We start from the raw sequence: 21,604 nt of genomic DNA, 5'->3' as shown, positions 1-21,604 counted from the left end.
AAATGAGGTCACATTCACAGGTACTGAAGGTTAGGACTTCATTATCTTTTATGGGGGGGATACAATTCAAGCCATAATAATTTGTAATACCTTCTAATACACTGTAAAACCTTCATCTGCCTGTTTATTGCAGGTCTTCTCCCTTTAGAATGTTTGTTCCATGAAGTCAGGAATATCTTGTTTATTCACTGTTATATCCCTAGGACATAAAACTGTGCCAGCACACAGTAGGTGCTTTAATAAATATGTGTGGAATAAATGAACTATAGCCATTTGGTGGAGTAGAGAGTGGATAGGTAGAAGGAAGGTGTAAGATAATGTTAAACCAGAAGTTGGGATCAAGATCAAAGAAGGCATGGTGTTATCATTACACTTAGGAATCTGTCTAGTTAATTATATCCTACATCTGTTTGTAAAAAAAACTGGCTTGCTTTGCTGTGAAAAATGCTGTCAATCTAAACTTTATTCAGGAGGAACATTTTTCTTGTTAATTCACTGCGTTTTAGCAATAAGACATTTTTATATTATTGATTGCTCATACAATTCTATATTTCACCATGAGTCTACACATTTACTATCACTTACAGATTTCAAAACAACTCTTAACCATTTAGTGGCCTACTTGTAACAAAAACAATTCTTACTGCTAGAGATGTGGATAATAAATGTATGAGTGGATAAATCCAACTGCTATTTATTTTTTTTCTATCAGATTCCTTCTTAATCTTGTCAGTCTACATTGGAATTGGTTCTCATATATTCAAAATCTCCCCCCTTGAAGTACCATGAAGTAAGAAATTTTAATCTTTGGCTAATTGGCTAATTAGGCATTTAGGGGGCAATAGCCACTTGATTGATATAACCAACTGAGGATGTGCAGCTGGTAAAGCAGGAGCCATAAGGTGAAAAGACACAAGCAGCAGCAGTTTAAGTTGAACAAACCTGTGGGTTTTAAAAGTACTCCTAACTTCAGAGTTCAACATATAATTTATAAAATAATTCCCCTCCTTTTGTCAAGTTCTGCTAGAGACTTCTAAGTTGTCACTTATGGTTCTTAAAAGCAGTCTTTTTATTTTAGCTTAATGACCCTGAACCCAACCAAAGTCCTTCAGTCTCTGGCAGATGAAAATGAAGTGAAATGGTACACCAACTCGGTCAGGGGGAAAGCGTTTCAGGTACTGGAATAGGTTTTCTTTCACAGATTTTATTTTCTTTTTACAGAATGACAAAAGAAAGTATTTAAATGCAACACACAGACTCAGTCCTTTGGGTCTCGAAGAAAACTTTAAAATTTTGGAAGAACTAAAAGGTTATCTAACTGAAGCTCCACATATTCACAGACTAGGAGATATAGCCCCAAATTGTGACGTGATTTCTCTGAGGTCTTTTGGCTTTAAGAGGTTGGCAGCAGGAAGAAGTTCTGCACCTGGGAAGGCAGTTGAGAGAGACCCTAGCTGTGATTTCAATTTCCCATGATGATCCCAGTTTCAATTATGCAGTAAACTGTCCAAATGTCCCCCAAATTTCAATACCTAAGTTACATGTCTCAATACTTCCCAAATTTTAATGCTGCACACAATTTCACTGTCAAATGATACATTACAAAGAAAGAAGGCATGATGGGAAACAGCATGCCCTCCCGATTCTGAACAGCCACGGCAGGTGGAAGGGCGTACAGTAAGACAAATAGTTTATTGTTGCTTTTCCTTAGAAGGTAAAATATGCACTCCTAAGTTCATTTACCCTGCAAATACTCATAGTCTCGCACATTCTGCTAGAGAAGAATTGAGGGGATAATCCTCACTTCACCCACAAGGCTTACAGGGAATAAGGTCTATATTTTGTGATCATAGAGTCTTGAATATGAGTTTTATACATTCTCCCTGCACCTCCTCCAGTCCCTGAAAGAAATTTCTTCAAAGCGAGTGACCTGTGAATTACACTTCAAAAGAAGTGACTACATTTTCAGAAACCTTCTCTTTCTACATTCTCAAGCTTAGAACTTTCATAAGATTATTAACATATAGTAATATAGTACTTAGTACTATATTAAACATTTAATGCTTTCAGAAGTACTAACAGCGTATTTAGTATTATACTAAGTACTCAGTTATTTCACAAAAGTTTTAGTCTATAAAGCTATTCCCTAGCTTTACCAATTACAAAAAAAGGAAATGATCCTGAGATAGCACATAGAGAATATATTCCATGACACACAAAATAGCAAGCCTAGATTGACTTATCCCAATCTCAAGAAGAGGGTATATGTGAGCCAGCCCTGACACCCTAGTGGTTAAAGTTCCGTGCTTTCACCGCTTTGGTGGCCCAGGTTCATTTCCCAGCTGCAGAACCACACGACCCATCTGTCAGTTGCCATGCTGTGGCAGCAGCTCACATAGAAGAACTAGAAGGACTTACAACTAGGATATACAGCCATGCACTGGGGCTTTGGGAAGGAAAAAAAAGAGAGGAAGATTGGCAACAGATGTTAGCTCAGGGCAAATATTATGCTGTAAATAAAAAGAGGGTACGTGTATCTGAACCATGTCTACACATAAAAAAAATTTAATAAAATATTTCAAAATAAATCAACCTATGATAGTCTTAAAAATATCACTGCAGGGTCTGGCCCCGTGACTGAGTGGTTAAGCTCGCGCGCTCCGCTGCAGGCAGCCCAGTGTTTCGTTGGTTCGAATCCTGGGCGCGGACATGGCACTGCTCATCAAACTGCGCTGAGGCGGCGTCCCACATGCCACAACTAGAAGGACCCACAATGGAGAATACACAACTATGTACCAGGGGGCTTTGGGGAGAAGAAGGAAAAAAATAAAATCTTTAAAAAAAAAATAAAAGAAGAATTCTCAGAAAACATACCTAGACTATTAAAAAAAAAAATCACTGCAATGTTTTTGCTCTACATAGGAAAACAGGTTAAATACTCACTAATTCCCTTGGAAATAAAAATCACACCTTCACCAACCCCCACAGCAGGCAATGATTTATTTTAGGCATTGTCTAAAGACAATTGTGTAAAGATACAAAGAAATCCAGGGCATAGTTGCCATACAGGGCAATCTCTACTCTGTAAGAGCTTATCAATCATGTAGAAGCAGAAACGTAGCCCTACGTATATTTTTACAGGAGCGATCATTACTAAGCAACTTTTTGTTGTTAGTGCCGTGGAGTTGATTCTGAGTCCTAGTGACCCTGTGTACAGCAAAGCAGAACCCTGCCTGATTTTTTTGCAACATCCTCTCACCTTCTGGTGCTCTATCAGACAATGCTCTGCTACTATTCATAGGGTTTTCAAGGACAATTTTTTTAGAAGTGGGTGGCCAAGTCCTTCCTTCTAGTCCGTCAGCTCCCCTAAAACTTGTCCAACATGGGTGACCCTGCTGGTATTTGAAATACTAGTGGCACAGCTTTCAGCATCACAGCAACATGCAGCCACCACAGTACGACAACTGACAGATAGGTGGTGTGGTTCCCTGACTGGGGAAAGGAACCTGGGCCTCCACAATGGTGACCACCAAGGCAGGCAGGCAACTACTAGGGTAAAGTAATCATACACCACTGTTCCATTTGCGTCCAGCTTGTGTCCAGCAGAAATAAACCAGTCTTCTCCAAAATGACAAAAAACCAACTCAGGATAAAATGCATGAAATTTATACTTGTAAACTTAGAAGTAAATGGGCCCAATTGATTCTCCTCCTCAACTTGCTTTTAGGGAAGCATCTCAGATTTCAAGTGGAACTACCTGTTCTGAGAAAGAAAATGACTCAGAGAACAGCAAAACTAGGAAAGGTCATTATTCAGAAGACAAACACATTAGAGAACACCAGGTCAAGACGGTATAATATAGATGTTAAAATCAGAAATCTCTACATATACATGTACCTTGTAAATGGGCAAGTATATGTGTAGCACAAAGCACGTCCTTGATTATGGTAGCCAGAACCTGGGCATGTCTTCTTTGACATGGGCTAGAAAGACATCATGGAGAAGATAAGTGGTAAAGCTGGTTTTGAAAGAAAAAGAGGATGAAGTATCCATACAGACAGAAGGAGGCAACTCAGGAAACACGAGTATATTGAAGAACAGAGAAAGAGTTGCGCAAAGCAGAGAAGCAGAAGAAAGAGAGGTGAGTGAAGAGGGAGATGAGCCAGCTTAGATTATTGAAGCCTAGGAAAAAATTCCAATGTTCTAACAATAAATATGCTTAGTATCCGCCAAAGTATGTGTGAGCATACCCAGATACATATACATGCATACACACATACATATATAAATGGGTCTTTTTTTTCACATGCTTATTCTAAGCACTAAGGTTTTGGTACCCTCTTCTCTTGGACTCCCTCAAAATTTCATTCATTCAGCTATTATTTGTCAAGTGTCTACTCTCAGTCAAGTACTAGGCACTAGGATTATAACGATGAACCATATCCACATGTAGTTCAGCAAGTGTGAGGTGGAGTCGTCATGTGTGCAGATGGAAAGGTGACTCAGGCATGACCACAATGGGCCATATATGCAAAGGTAGGGAGAAAGATTAGGATTGAGGGGTAAAGAATCAAGAAACAAAAAGAAGACAGAAGATAATTCTTCTGAGGTATCAGGATTACTTCTTTAATTATGATGTCTCACATGGAGCTTTCCAATCCTTTCTGCATTCTAGATGCTTATGTATATCAAAAGCAGCACGTGAACTGCTTATGTCCCAGCTTTAGCTTTGGTCAAGTTTGTTAGTTAAGCAGCTAGAGGTGATTATCAAAGAGGAGAGCACATGCACAGCCTATTCTTAGTGTTTGTTTTCAAAACGTTAAGTTTCACACTGAATTACTGATGTGGGCAGAGCAGATTCATCAAGGTGTTATCCTGATATCTCATATTTCATGACTTTGAGTTTGTGCTCGCAGAATTCTTCTACCATATGATGGGGCAGTGATGAGGTGGTGATGGAGAGGTGCTTAGAAAAGAACACAGGAAGCACGATAAAATTATTTGACTCTCTACTGTATTCTTCTCACTCTTCCACTTGGCAATGATTCCTAAATACACCCATTGCTTCTAAAAGTGGGCACCAAAATAATGGCACATAAAAAAAGAAATGCAAAGAATTTTCATCACTCAATACTTACAAAAATTTTTCCTTTAGTATAACCCTTAAATTATTGAGAACCTACTATGTGCAAGGCACTGTGCTAGATGCTACGTAGTCACTGGTGTACGAAACAAGGATGGTGTCTGCTTTCATAGAGTTTAATATCTAATGGCAGAGGCAGATGTTAAAAAGAGAAATAAGCAAATGCAAATAAAATCACAAGTTCTGTGGGAGAGAATAATAACAGGGACTGGCTAATTTAGAGTTGAAGGTCAGAGACAGCCTTTTGGAGGAGGTAGTGGTTCAACCAAGACCTGAAGGATGGATGGAAGTTGCTGGGCAAAAAGTGGATGAAACAGCATTTCAGTTGAAGAATTAGCATTTTTTACATCTTGGATTTTCAAGACATGAAAGTATCTGTGGGTCTGAAATAGGGAATGGGGAAAAGAAACCAAAATTATCAGAAGCAAACAACCGGAATATCTTTAAAGGAAAGCTGTATTTACAGAAGTTAGGTCAGAAGATTATGCCCTTGACTCAAGGTCATTGCAAATATATTGAAAAGCTGTAACAAAAAAATAAAATTAAATGTTTAAACAGTTAAGCCAAGGTTGTCATGCTGTGACATAAACAACCAGGCAGGAAGTTTGAAGGAATATTTTTACCTCAAATGTTTCTCTTCTGAAATAGTGATAACAGGAGGTCACAAGAATCAGAAATATATTTTTAAAAAAGAAATAAATAAGAAATGCAAAGTTTAATATCTTCAAGGGAATAGAATGAACATTCCAATGCAAATAAAGGAGGAATATATTTTATTCCTATTCTTGATGTTTTTAGTTCTGGAGGCATAGCTGATGCCAGATGATTTCTTAGGGTAGGGACAAAGAAAGTGGGGTAAGCATAAAGTCAGAATGGCCAGTTTTGGCTATATGAGGTCGTACCTGCGAAATATTTATAGAATTTTTTATTTCAAGCATTCTGTTGGAGGTTGGAATTGCGTCCAAGCCACAACTGAAAAATACTGTGCTGCAAAATGTACATAGCTAAAACTGAAGTAGTTTATTTTAATTTAAAAAGTACCATAAAGGATTGGCAACAGATGTTAGCTTAGGGCGAATCTTCTTCACCAAAAAATAAAAAAAATTAAAAATCTCAAAAACAAAAATAACAAAGAAAAACCCAATTCAAACAGTGGCAAAATGCTAAGATTCTCCTGGTCTCATGAAAAATGAAAATGATATTAAACGTTTCTCTACTATTCCAACATCAAAAAGTAAAAATAAAAAGTACCTTAAAATAAAATTAATCATTTTATTTTTGATTGCTCAAAAGAGGATAGGTTTTATAAGTATATGTCATGATTAGAAATTCCCTATCAGAGGAATAAATGATATGGGGCATATATTTTTTTGTCCTAATACTAGATTCCTGTGTCAACTCTGGGTAAGTCCTTGTATCTCTGTGACACTCCATTTCGCTCATCTATCAAAATCAAATTATAGGGTTGAATTAGCTGTCAACCTTCTCCAGCTCTATGATTCTATGATATCAATTCCCTACTTTGATAGAAACCCATTTTCCTTTCTTCCTTCCTGTATTTCTTAGTAGGTGCCTGCACTGTGCTAGATACCTGGAATTCAGTAATGAAAGATACTGCCCTCAAGGAATTCTAGATTAGCAGAGAGATGGGGTGGGGTGATGGACCCAGAAACAGGCAATCACGATATACGTGATATGTGCCTGTGTGTTATGGTAGCATCTCGGAAGAGTTTCTGACACAATTAAGGAAGTAGGCAGAAAGAGTCTTCCTGAGGAGGAAGGAACACACAGATTGCTTTAGCAATTATAGCTTCACAGCAACAAAACAGTTCACTTTCTTGGGCTGTTTTCTTAATTCTACAGAAAAGAGATGATTTTAATGTGGATTGAGAAGTGCTACTTCTCAAAACTTAGGAAGCTATCAGGACTCTGAGGACAAGTACACCAGTGATCAACCTCTTATTTCAGGCCTTGACACTGTTCAGAAGCACATTCACATTCAAAACTTAGCTTCTTATCTTCTGAACACCATCATAGCACATACACAGTGCCTTTTGACCTAGTCAATTTCTAGGCACCTAGTCAGCAATGAAATGGGTCCCGTTCCCAGCACCAAATATTTGAAGGCGGCATCTGCCAAGATAATAATAGAATCCTATCATAACATGTAATCTTGTTCCAAAGAACCTCCTTTGTTAGGGGTGTGTATGTGTATGTGTGTGTGTGTGTGTGTGTGAAGTAACACAATTAATCTGACACTATGACTGTTTTTAAGTCTGTACCACTGATACATTTGTGGAATGTCCCTGATGCTTCTGCCAGGGCAACACCTGCTAATTACATAATTCCACTTTTCTGAAAGTGCCTGAAGTCCAGCCAGTGCAGGTAGTTATCACCCCACTCAGATGTACTAGTCAAGGGATGAAGGACATGACCATTTTGAATGGCAATTCCCATTTCGGGGGGAAACATTAAATGGCTTTTATCTGTTTTGGCAACTAAGGTCAATATAAATCTGCTCTGTTTTTCTCCATAGCACTTATTGTCATCTAATATCCTATTCATTGTACTTTTTATTTAGTTTGTTTAATATCCCCTCCACTAGAATATATAAACTCTCCAAGGGTAAAGATTTTTATTTGTTTTGTTTACTGCTATATGCCTTGAGACTAAAACAGAGCATAACACATAGTACGTGGTCAATAAACATTTATTGACTGACTGACTGAATAAACGAATGCTACTAAACCAGCAGGGACCAAACATCTGATTCCATCTCTAGGTGAATTCTGGTAGGATGGAAGTTTTCTATCTATGAATGGCTGTGCAATTGTGGCAGATAAGGCAACTAGCACACTCTATTTTTTCTTTTTAATTAAATATATGTATTCTTTTTTGAAGGACAAGAAAATTGGGGCTGTTAGTATTATTTTGATCAGCTACCAAGGGAGGTCAACTCATAAGTTCTGGAAAAGGGCCCAGAAGTCTTTTTAACAGAGGACTTTCAAACAGCCGATAGAGGAGAATGGCACTCAAGAGTTAAGGAATGTTTTCAGAAAAGGCTCCTAGAAGGAGATAATACCTCTCACACATGAAGTTTGAGCAGCATTAGTTAGGAAAAGGAGGTAGGGCATGGAGAAGAGCATTCACAGAAAAAGTAGAGGTGAGAAAAAAAGAACTCTGTGGGTTTGGGAAATTCCAAGTCATGTCATATGGCTGGAGTCCAAATGCTAGAAGGGAATGATAAAGGATGAGTTGGAGGCTTAAGTGAGAGGTAGAACAGGGAAGACCTTGGGTGCTGAGCCAAGAAGTTTGGGTTTTACCTTAAAGTCAATGGGGAGTAATGAGTATCAGAGACATTATTTATCCGAAGAAAGATCACACTGGCCACAGTATGGATAATGTGCTGAAGGGGACTTAAGACGGGGACATAATGACTAGTCAGGAGGCTGCTGTAATCCTGGTGAGAAATGACAGTGGCCCGAAGTAGGTAGTGCGGCTGGGGAAAAACAGGTGGATTTGAGAGGGATTAAAGGGGTGGAATTGACTCAATGACTGCTTAGGTGTCAATAGTAAAGGTTACTTTCTGTTTAAACAGACGGTGATGTCAAGGTGAGAATATTAGAGAATGAAGAATGCTCTAGAGATACACAGTTGCATCAGTTTTCTCTATCCCTGGCTTTTTCACATATACTGGGTAAGTTACTTAATAGTTTAGCTCAGTTTCTTCATCTGTATAACGGTTTTAACAACATCTACCATAAGATTTATAGCAAGAACAAGACTTGGGCAGATCTAATCAAAATATTTGGGACTCAGTTCTGGTCCTACTGTTTAATAGGAAAGTGACTTTAAAGCCAAGTTACTTAACTGCTATAATCTGCAGTTTTCCTATCTTCCAAATGAGGATAACAAAAGCTAAATGGTGGTTTGTTGTGGAGCTTAAATAAAATAATGGAGGCTTCAATAGTACATCTCAAATATTTAGGAGGTATTATTACTATTATCAACACATCTGTGTTAAAATGAAATGGCATATTATAAACTGTTCTGTTCATTAGTGGATCATTTTCTAAAGAAGTGAATGGTATGATTTGGTAGTCTTGGGAAGGATGATGAGCAAAATTTTAACAGTGAGCTCATGAGGAAAAAGAATGAACAGGAGACAATTGGCTAGAACTGAGATTTTCAGCCAACATATGGCAGGAAACACTGGGTCAGGAACTTTGCAGTTGGCTAAAAGTTAATTCATGTTTACGATTAGGACAGTCTCTGGAGGGCTCAACGTGGCAAGGAAAGTGGGTAACAGCACTTGTTAAAACTTAGTGCACTTCCACTCATGCCCAATAAAACAGTAGATTCAAAAGTGCTGGAAGCCGAAAAGTCTATTGCACTTAGGAAGTAGAAATGTTTCACTGCGTTTTTCTTTTGGAATTTCTACTAAGGATTCTGATGTGCTCAAAGGAAACTCATGCCAATGGCAAAACTGAAGGGAGGGGGCACAGCAGAAATAAAAACACTACAAAATATTCCATGGGCTTGTTCTAACCAGACTGTGGTCCCAGGGCATGCAAGGAGGAGATTGTGATGAGAATCACAGATTTTCCAGTATGGAGTATGTTTTCGGCTGCAACTGTGTAGGCTGTGGCAACTCACCAGACAGCCAGGAAATTCTGTGGTGGTTTGCACCCTGGCAATTCACTAGTGGCTTATAAATGTTCAGAAGGCTCAACTTTCTCCCGAGGTTTTAAAAATATGCAGCTTTGACATGCTTCATATGAAACTGCCTAAGTATGGATATTTAATCTCCTTTTGAAGACTTTTTAAGAACTCATAACCATACTTCTAACATTAAAAAATAGCCCCACATATTCACAATGAAGCTGAGTTTTCTGTGAATGAGGTTTCAGCAATGTTGGAGGGCATAAGTTTTCTTTTTTTTGAGGTTACATGACCAAATTGTGTATGTGCTTATGTGTATTTAAAATGCTGTCTCCACATTTTGTGTTCATTATTATAGCAGACATTTTATAGCTCAAGCAAGCTTGGGAAGCACCAATTTGTTCTCAAGGTTATTATCAACAGATGTTTTATTATTTTGATCACAGAAGACAAGTCAGTTAAAAGACCTGCTATATGTGGGACACCCAACATAAACTAATCTGAAAGAACGAAAGAATGTTTCCACCATATGGTTTAGTCTGCATGTGGCTATAAATTGTGCATTATGGATGTGAACTGGGTTAATATTCAATTTCCTTTCTCAGGATCCCAAGAATGATACATAGCCTTCTAAGACTAATTCATTAATTCAGAAACCTTGAGATTTAAAAGGTAACTGATTTCACAGTCAGTGCTGCCTTCATTTAATGTCATTACTCTTCCTTCTCTACTGAGCAAAAATGCAGACTCTCTGTTCAAGCTGAGAAACATCCTTTTGGAAACCAGAAGCTAGAATATTCATATCAGCTGTTAAAATGCCAAGCTTTCCAAGGGAAAATCGTCAAGCTATGTGAAACAACCCCCTCAACCTTGACAACGAGTGGAAAGAGAGACACTGAAACTACAGAGCAAGTGGTTCTTTGTGAAATTTTGGATTTGAACCAGCTCGGTTCAGGTTTCTGCTCTACCCTTTTTCAGCTGTGCAACCTTGGACAAGTCATTTTAGCACTCAATGCCTCAGTTTGCAAGACAATACAAAAATAATTACTTCAGACGGTTGTTGCAAGGAGAATTACATAGGGTAATACAGTAAATGAATGTAATCACAAAGTTCAGATGTCCAGAATACTTTTCTATATGTTCAGAAAAAAAAAATCCCTTCTTATTCAGAAGAACCGGCAAGTCTGAGTGACACACAGGTTGCCCAGGCAAAGCAGTGTACTGCATTTCAACTGCATCCTCAAGTGGTGGCAAAGGATTTGGTCCATTCACCTAAGAGCATCCTTGTAGGAACTGCCAAATGTGATAGACTGCTCTGAAAAGCATGTGTCGTAATTTCTGTCAACAACAGCCCGGACTGAAGACAGCCCGCCCCTAAAGTAACACACCTGAAGAGAAGGTGGTTAAATAACACTGACATGAGTTTAATTTTGAAGCAGTAATAAACAGCCCTCACAAAATATTTTGTCACTTGTATATTTTATCAGTGAATGCAGATGCAGAGAAACATACCACGGCCTAAGGAACTTGCACTTTGATAAGTGGCCAAAGTAAAAGCCTGGCTTTTCATTTTACCACAGCAAAGTGAGTACGAAAAAGTATTTTTCTTTTTTTCAGGTTTATGTCATGGAATAGTTACATAGAATAAGAAGATGACAAGCCTGGTTGACACTGCATGATAGTAGATCTCCCTGAAGTAATGACTCTCATTCGCATGTCTGTCTCCCCTACTGGCTCCTAAACTCTCTGAGGGCAGAGACTGTGTCATTCACTCCCTATTCACAGCATCTAATGCACCTGTCACAGAAAGGGCACTCAATTAATGCTTGTTGAGTGAATAAAGCATGAATTCCAGGTACCACAGTGGGCAGTCAATGCATATCTGCAGAATAAGAGAAAATTTGAGGAGGGAAAGTAATAATCAGGAGCATTGTTGGAGGAAGGAGACCACGTGGGAAGAGTTAAAGGAATGAGGGAGTAGTGGCAATTCCGCAGAAGAAGAACCAAGGGAAGAAGTGGACATTGACTTCTTTTTTAAATAATTCAAGGCCTATCACATAAGAGAACTAGACCAGTAATAACAGCAAGTACTAACTCTTGTATAGTACTTATTAGGTCCAGCCACTGTTTTAAGTACTTTATATTTATGAACTCATTTAGTCCTCACAACAAGCCTATGAGAGAGGTATTCTTATCATCCCTATTTTAAAGATGAGCATACTGAGACACAGATTAAGTGAATTGCTCACATTCACAAAGTTGGTAAGTGTTAAAGCCACAATTTGATCTCAGGTTAAATGGCCATAATGTCCACAATGAAATACTTCACTATATTGGTAAAAATACTTTGGTAGAAATTACTAGAAGAGAACTCAAATCATGTAAGAAATGCCTTTCAAACAGTAATGTTTAAAATTTAGAAGGTTAAAAGGTTTTCTCTTATTGGAGATGCATGATAAAAACTTGATATATAGAAATGGTTCTCCTGAGCCAAAATATTTATGATAGTTGCTTTAAGAAAAGTAAGTTTAAATGATCTTGGGTGATTAAAAATATAATTTGGGGGGCCGGCCTGGTGGCACAGCAGTTAAGTTCACATGTTCCGCTTTGGTGGCCCAGGGTTCACCGGTTCGGATCCCAGGTGTGGACATGGCACCACTTGGCACGCCATGCTGTGGTAGGTGTCCCATATATAAAGTAGAGGAAGATGGGCATGGATGTTAGCTCAGGGTCAGTCTTCCTCAGTGAAAAGAGGAGGACTGGCAGCAATTAGCTCAGGGCTAATCTTCCTTAAAAAAAAAAGTCTAATTTGGTATGAGAGAAATTCTTCTGATTTCAACTTAGTTTAAGATATCAGGGGCTGGTCCTGTGGTCAAGTGGTTAAGTTTGCATGCTCCACATCAGCGGCTCAGGGTTTTGCCAGTTTGGATCCTGGGCGTGGACATGGCACTGCTCATAGGGCGATGCTGGGGCGGCTCCTGCATGCCACAACTAGAAGGACCCACAACTGAAAATACACAACTATGTACCAGGGGGCTTTGGGGAGAAAAAGGAAAAATAAAATCTTAAAAAAAAAGAAATCAATTACTACATTTTGTTATATTCAGTTTGTTTTACCTGCATAAGGCGATTATTTGGATTTTTTTGCTATTACAACAAAAACAAAAACGAAACAGCAAAAGATAGAGGAAAAGGAGCAAGACCGAAAGTTAAAGAAGTGAATTTTAGACTAGCCTTTGCTCTGTATTGAGCAGCCATGTAAACTCTTTCAAAGCCTTTGTTTCCTCATTTGCAAAATGAGGAGCGTCATGGTTTTTCCTATTTCATAGCCTAGTTTAAAGAATGAAATAAAATATCTGAGAGATATTTTTGAAACTAATGAAGCAATATTAACATACGAGATGTATCATAACGTATACATTATATCAACTGAATGAGACAACAATACTACATGCATAGTAGAACTAACCTCATCAGTTTTAGCTTCAGAAAACATGGATGTATTTTCAGGAGGCAATTTCAAAAACACAACTGCAACACTGCTTGAATGGGATTCCTTTTCTTGAATTCGAAAAACGCTAAATGTGCAAAACGTAATGTCATTTTTGTTGGTGTTTTTGTCCAAAGTTAAGGTAACATTACCGAGCTTTGAATAAAAGCTTATGATGGGAGAGGGGCATGGCTTATTTCTCCAACATTAAGAGGTAATCCTAAACAGAAATAAATGGATCTCTATCCACCTACAGTCTTTGTCTTTTTCTTAAAGCTGCCTTCAGCCTTTCAATGCTAATTTAAGATATTTTGCCATTTAGCTTAATGTTTCCTTTCGACAAATGTATATGTATTAAAGACAATCTGAGTATATCATCCTGGTCAGAGAATAAATATTTCACTCCAAAAAGTCTTCCATATTTTTCATGCTTACTGGTGGCACCACATAGTGATTGAAGACAGACCAACCATAACTCTGCCATATACTAGTTTTGTGACCATGGACAAATGCCTTAACTTCTTTGAACCATAAGTTGGCTTATCTGTAAAAGAGAGGCTCTAAAATATGTGTAATAGACAAATTGTTAAGATATGAGATAACCACTATGGAGTGATTAATATATAAGGCTCAAACTTCAATATATGAGAGAGATTGATATACTTCTCGTTGCAGTAGCTACGGCTACCAGCATTAGAAATAGCACTGAGCATCACCTCCAGCTTAGAAAGAAGATCTTATCTATCTGTAAACACACATAAATATACACAAATACATGAAAGAAATACATGAATATATATTATAAGATGTATAATATATAATATAAGATGTATATAAAATTTATACACGTGCGTGTGTACATATATGTACGTGTACACACACACACACCCTATCAGGAGGAAAAACTAATCTTTATCTTCTATGTCTTTTGTCAAAAGACTAAATGACTCTTCTAGTGATCTATTAGATTCTCATTGTGATTAAAAACAACCAGATATAAAATGCCAAATGAAAACTATTAAACCAAGAAATATTTTAACCTTTGATGGCCTTGAAATTTGTATTAAAGGTAGACACAATATGAACACAGATGACAATGAGAAAGCCCTGAGATGATGAAGAGGATGGACAAGCTAACTCTGACTGGGGGAATTTGACAAAGCTTTTCAGAGGAGGTAACGTAGGAGCTGGGTTTTGAGTAAGAGCTTGTCAGGCAAAAACGGTAAGAGAATGGAGACCAGTTTTAGGATCAACAGAACCTGATTGGTGATCCTGAATTAAATGCAATGTGACATTCTTCTCACTGACTACATGTGCCTAGTTTCATTTATGCTGAGTCTATATAGACCAAACATGTTTAAACTTTAAAATTAGGTAATACACCATAGAGGTACTGATGCCTATGAATATTTTCATAATACATGAATTCCATTTCTCCAAAGGATAGATAATTTGAGAGTTTAAAAATGCATCACGCTCATCAAGCTAAATGGATAAAATATTAGGTTTTAAACCCACTAGTTCCAAATATTTCTCAAATACTTGAAATAACTTTCAGTTTTCCTACTCTGCATCTCTGTTTTGAGGTACTAATGTTTTTATTTCTTCTCCCTGTGTTTTCCCTTTTCCTTTCTCCCCATTAAAGCAAGTTTTCATTGTAGGAGAAGGTGAGGATAGGGAGGGTTGAAATCAGAAGCAGCCTGCAAAGACTCCCCTGCTTTTGCCCTTAGGAGGAATTAAAGGGTTTTTGGAGGAGGTAAAAGGTGGACGAGGAATCCTTTGCATAGGCAGAGAGTCTTGGTGATGGAAGGAGTAAGAATGAGGCTTCTCAAATGAGGGGTGGAGTGGGGAGAGAGTCCCTTGAACTGCAATAAGAAAGGAGAGAGAATCATTTTCAGAGATGTATGATTTTGAGGCATGTTTAAGAAGATGGGGCCTGAAGCAGTTTCCTAAAGATTCTGATGACCCTCTATGTCACTTAAGGTTTGTTTAGTTGCAAGTAATAAAAGCCCCAATTCAAACTAGTTAACACCATAAGGCGGATTAATCATTTACCCTAATAAAAATTCAGAAGGAGTGCTTCAGAGATGCTTTGATACATGGTCTCCAGATGTCACCAGGACTGTTTTTTTTTTGAGGAAGATTAGTCCTGAGCTAACTACTGCCAATCCTTCTCTTTTTGGTGAAGAAGACTGGCCCTGAGCTAACATCCGTGCCCATCTTCCTGTACTTTATACGTGGGACGCCTACCACAGCATGGTTTTTGGCAAGCAGTGCCATGTCCGCACCTGGGATCTGAACTGGTGAACTCTGGGCCGCCCAGAAGCAGAACGTGTGAACTTAACCGCTGCACCACCGGGCCGGCCCCAAGACTGTTGTTTATCCCATTTATTTACTCTGCCACCTAAAATGCTACTTCATTCTAAAGTTAGAATCCTTTTATGATCATAAAATGGCTTCAAGCTACCACCTGAGCTACAGCCTTCCTCACTTTATGCCCATGGAAGAGGGTGGGTTTCTTTCTCAGAATTCTAAGAGTCATGGAATTCACTCTGATTGTACTGGATTAGGTTGCATATCCACCATTGATGGAGGCCAGGGGAATGGAATGTGTTAATTAGCTTAAATCAATAAGGACATACCCCTGGAGTTCAGAATCACCTTAACCTCCATCAAAGCACATGAGTTACGTGGGCAAAGGTAGACATCTGAACTAAAATCTGGGCAAGCTAGCAAAGTGGAAGGAGTGAAAAGAATGAAATAGGTAGATACCCAACAAACGTCCACTACATTGGAAAGATGTGGCAGAAATCAACAGACTGGAAGGGACAACTCAGAGAGGGACAAAAGATGTTGCAAAAGTTATTTGGGAGGAAAAATGACCAAACAATGTGTAAGTTTTTTGTCATTGTGTAAGGACATATAATTGTAGGATAATTTGGGAGATGGTTGAAGTAATTGGGAAGAAAGGCACTAAGAATGACTGAGGTTACAGTTGCTATTAGCCCAACAGTTGGCAGAAAACTATAGCTATATCAGTTAGGGTTTGTTCAGTTGCAAATAACAATATCCCCAACTTTTGCCATTTCTCAAGATCTAGTATTTAGTGACCCAGATGTGATTGCTGGGCCCTGTCCTATATTGCTCCTTGAGTCTTCACTTTCAATAGTCTCAGGATCCAGTACCTCCATCATCCTCCTGAACTCTCAGGGCTCCCCTGAGTTAGAGCTTCCTTGCCAAACCTCCTCGACTATCCACGCTTTATTGATAAAAGTCATGGAAATATATCTACTCTGATTAGAAAACTCAACTTAGGAATAATAGCGTTTTGTCATTTCTTTGTTAAGTCTTTCCATTGTAGATTTTGTCTAACACCTGTTAGTTTTAGAAGTACCATTTTACTAGCATTAGATGTGCTTGTAATAATTAAGAGCCATGTCAAAGACAGCTCAGGGTAACAAGTGGTTCACAGAAGAAAATATATTGGCCAGTTTAGTTATGTGAGGGCACTAAGGCTCAGACTAATGAACTGGAAGAGAGCACTTGTTAATATTCTTGTGACAGAGGGTTTGTGAGGTGAAATAAGGGAGATAAGTCAGCTGGGAGCTTATAAAGAAAAATGGAGAAGGTTGGAGTCAGCAGTTGAATTTCAGCTGAATGCATTTTGTGCCAATTCATCTAAATCAGCCCTCTGAGGTATGTTTACCAGGCGCTCCTCAATCCTGAGACTTTGATGCTTACATCTAAAGCAAAGTTAGATTAATGACCCCCCAAATGGCTGTAAACTATATTTCTGCCAATTTTTTTTTCTGACATCTGAGTCCAATGGTTAACACGGCAAAGCACTTTCCACATACACAAAAGCCTGCTGGTTCCCAAATCAGGAAAGTTTCTAGAAAGGAGAAACCTAAATTCATAGACCTGTCACTAGTCATTCTCTTTACCTGCCACTTTTTTTTATTGCTCTTTTATTTCTGGGAGGTGGAAAACAGTAATGGGTTACTTTAAAGGAGATGGTATGTGTAAGCTCTGGGGTATTAAGCTTTACTGCAACCTGCCAACACTATTCTACTGGAGAGCTTTGCTTTATGACCTCACCTCAGTGGTGAGAGACATGATTAGAATTTAGAAAAGGTAAAGAATCTAAGCAACGCAACATTTATTTTGAGAACTGGCTATGGCAGCGTGAGCCTACGACATGATCTACTCAAAAACTTTAGCACAGTGATAGATAAAACACAACACCAAGATACATTTGTATAAGTCTACATGTTGGCAAGTTACAGATGCCTGATTTTAACTGGTCTGGTTAAGAAGAATTTACAGGAAGGCTCAAGTAGCCTTTGGAAAGGGAGAGGTGTCTGGTTGGGTCTTTAGGACAAACATTACATAGGAATTGGATGCTGCTAGTTCTCTCTCTCTCTTTCTTTCCTTCTCCTATCTCCGGCTTTTTCTGCAGGAGCCCTCATTTTCTCAGATGAGCTTACTCCACACAGCAGGAAAACTATGTGGCAGCCACTCTTCTGTCTCCTATCTCACAGCTTTACCACACAGTTGGCATGTGGCACCTCTGCATCTTCTATACTCCAGTGTGAAAATCCTGAGAAGCACTCTTATTGGCTCGTTTGGCTCAGGTGTCAGCCTCTAAACTGTAGATCAAGTCATTAAGAAAAGGTTTAAAAGTAAGGATTTCCCATGCTCCACCCTACAGAGTTTCTGATTCATTTGGTCTAGGGCAGGGTTTGGGTATCAGTACTATTTTTTATAAGCTCAACAGGTAATTCCAATGCATAGCTCTAGATCAATCAACTGTGTGACCATGGGTGCTATGACTGGCAGTTGTTCCCAAAATGACATGGTTGGAATGGGGAGAGAAGCAGTTCCCCAAAAGAAGGAGGATATTCCTCCTCTAGCAGTAAACGTGCAGACAAAGCAATAGCTGCTCACTATATCACATGTAGAGACTGGAAGTGGGAATCATTAAAAATATATATTTTAAGGAGGTATCAGAGCATAGCCTGAAGCTGCTGAAGACAAAATAAAACACCGTAACTGCTTGTCTAGCCTGGAACTAAATTCTTGTGAGCTAACAAAGAAGAAAGGATAGAGCTGCAAATAGCACTGCCGTATTCTAGGGGAAGCTATGGCTGCAAACTCAAGGGCAGACTCCATGTATATACTCAACATGCTTAAAACTACACTGACTAATTGGGCATATATACATTTTCAAGATCACTTAAGAAGCTTATCATTGGGGCCGGCCCAGTAGTGCAGCAGTTAAGTTTGCACGTTCTGCTTTGGCGGCCCGGAGTTCACTGGTTTGGATCCTGGTGCGGACATGGCAACACTTGGCAAGCCATGCTGTGGCAGGCATCCCACATATAAAGTAGAGGAAGATGGGCATGGATGTTAGCTCAGGGCCAGTCTTCCTCAGCAAAAAGAGGAGGATTGGCAGAGGATGTTAGCTCGGGGCTAATCTTCCTTAAAAACAAAGAAGTTTATCATTTACCACAAATATAGTCACACTCACACACACACACACACACACACACACACACACGGAGGAAAGTGGAAGCATTTCTACTTGACCTAGCCCTAGAATCATAGCCTGAAGTTATATCAACAGTGACATCTTCAAAAGGAAAGTAACGCCTAGATAAATATACGTGTGTATGTGTATACACTTCATAATAACTAATAATATTGAACATCTATGATGTTCCAGGAATTCTTTTAGGCATTTTACATATATTATTTCTATTTTTCACAACAATACTTTAAGATAGATTATTAGTATCCCATTCATTATGGAGAAAACTGACTTTTTAATAGGTTAGGCAACTTGTTCAAGGTCACACAGGATGTAGCTGATCCAAGATTCGAAATAAGTTCTGAGTTCCTTCCACTGTTTATATAAACCTACTTTTGTTCCATAAATCTCACAATATCTTCTACCAAGCCAAGAAAACTGATCAAAATTCATACATATTAAGTAAATATTTTCGTTTATGACTAAATACGCACATGTGTGGATAGTATCTATATACTTAAATACATGTATCTGTTCATATATTTCAAACACAGTTAAAAAAACACTGATAATTGGACATACATAAAATTTGCAATTCATTTAAGAAATTTAATTATTAAAAATTATTTAATTAACCTAGAATAAGACTGTGCTACAGCTAACTATATAAAAACTGAAACCCCATCAAGTATCATCAGGACTCTGGCTTTTTATTCTTGTTACTATTAATTTAAAATACGTAAAGAGACCCAGAAACAGTCAAGAATTTAGAAATCTAAAGCCTCTAAATTACTTCAGGTAATAAACCCTTAATTCCATTTGAATTTAGAAATTTTCATCTTCATGAAAACTCTGTAATGTAAGATCAACAAGTTTGGCCTAAGAGATTCAGACATCCAATGACTTTCTAATTAATTTGATACTTGGAGAAATCTGGAAAGTTCATCAGCAGACAACTTTAATGGGTCACTTCTTACCTGGCAGTTCACAAATACTGTTTTCAAACTTCTCATATTACCCACCTTATTCCCAAAACTTGGTACATCTATAGGAATTTTCAGAGTGCAATAAATCAGTCACACTTCCTGCCCTATAAATCTGTTTGTTTTGGCATAGGTTAAAAAATACGTAATAAAAGTCAATGATTTATATTTGGGAACATGGCTCAGATCTTTGATTTTTTTTTTAATCGCAAAAGAATATCTCTGACTAGTCAGACAGAACACTCAAATAGTATCACATGGCTATACATTTTGCAGCTGTCAGGAAAGTACTCCAAATGTTCTTTCTTTTTTGGAGACTGGGGGCAGGAGTCGTAGGAGGTGGCAGATAGATAGTCACTTCAACATCTCTGCTAAATTGTAGTCATGCATGCTGGTCAGGGTTATAAAAGTATGATGAATCTATTATCCATGCTGGGTCAACTAGCTTCTCTTGACGTAAATCATATTGGGGTACATAACCTATTAACTTCATACATGGATAATGGATAAATCACTCAGAGGCATGGACTTTATACTCAGCTACCTTTGTTAATGTCATAAGAGCCCAGGGTGTCAGAAAGGCTTGAAATATCACAGGTGTCCATCTCCAAGAGGCCCAGATTGCGTTAGTGAAAGGAATCTGTTGGATTATAGTCCAGGCAGCTTTGACTCCTCGGCTCTCTCTGGCATTTTCCCATCCCACAAAACACCAGAATCTGTTCCTCTAACATTAACATATTTTGAATCATCACCATTGGCAGAATAATTAGCCATTAATTATATGTCTTAAATGGTATACCTGCATCATCTCCTGAATCCTATGAAACGTATATCCAATATTGCAGCCAAGTGATCTTTTTAAAGCACAAATATGTTTGTGTCACTTTTCTAGTTAAAATTCTTCAAAGGCTCTCCACTGCCTTCAGGATAAAATTTAAACCCCTCTGTATGTTACCCAAAGCATCTATGTTCTCAACCCTCTCTAGCTCTCCAGCCTGGTGTCTTTCTCTGAGTCTTACCTCATAAATTGAGGTTTAGTCATTCTGAACTACTTGCAGTTCCTTGAGCATGTGACTATTCCATGGGCCCCTAATCATTTGTACCTGCTGTTCCCTGTCTGAGAGGCCTTCTTCTCCCACTCCCTTTCCCATGGTTAGCCTCCTCTCATCTTTCATATGCCAGATCAGGTATAATACTTCAGGGAAGTACTATATTCTGGGCCAGGTATCCACAGCACTCTATTCTTCTTCATGATTTCTGCCTATTTACTTCTCTGTTTAGGCTGTAAAATTCTATGAAACAAGGACTGTGCCAAGTGCCTATGTTCAATAAATGCTCAACAAATAAATGTACATAAGACATTTGTGGGATTCTCCATGTGCGGGAACTGGCCAACGCATTGAACAGTGCTGCTGTAGAGCAGCAGTCATCAACTTGTCCTCAAATTGTGCAATGGCTTTCTCTTTTCTTTGAATATCATCATGGTAATATAAAGAACACTATAATAAAATTCCTTCCATCAAGGACTTTATAGATCAGTGGAAAAGACAGATTTTATTTATCATTTAGTGTAAGAAGTTCTCTGTTTGTGTTCATTTATGAAGGGTTACTTTGCCCAAGAGGGGAAGTCAAGAAAAACTTGTTGGAGGAAACGACATTTGAGATTCATTTTGAGGGCCATCTAACTCAGTGGCAAAGAGCTTAGGTTCTAGTGTCTGTCGAGCATGAAGCTGAATCCCAGCTTCACCTTTGACTAACATTGTGACTTTTGGCAAGTGATTTAATTTCTGAGCCTC

The 21,604-nt window shown here is 38.4% G+C and overlaps 1 protein-coding gene across 47 annotated transcripts in view; it reads right to left on the bottom strand.

Moving 5' to 3' along the window:
- DLG2 (discs large MAGUK scaffold protein 2) overlaps positions 1 to 21,604 on the bottom strand; it is a 1,822,408-nt gene that overhangs the window by 574,759 nt on the left and 1,226,045 nt on the right. The gene's annotated exons all lie outside the window — the stretch shown is intronic.

The sequence above is a fragment of the Equus przewalskii genome, chromosome 6 (assembly GCF_037783145.1).
Source record: "Equus przewalskii isolate Varuska chromosome 6, EquPr2, whole genome shotgun sequence".
In the NCBI taxonomy this organism is placed as follows: Eukaryota; Metazoa; Chordata; class Mammalia; order Perissodactyla; family Equidae; genus Equus; species Equus przewalskii.
This window is presented reverse-complemented; position numbering and strand designations above follow the sequence as displayed.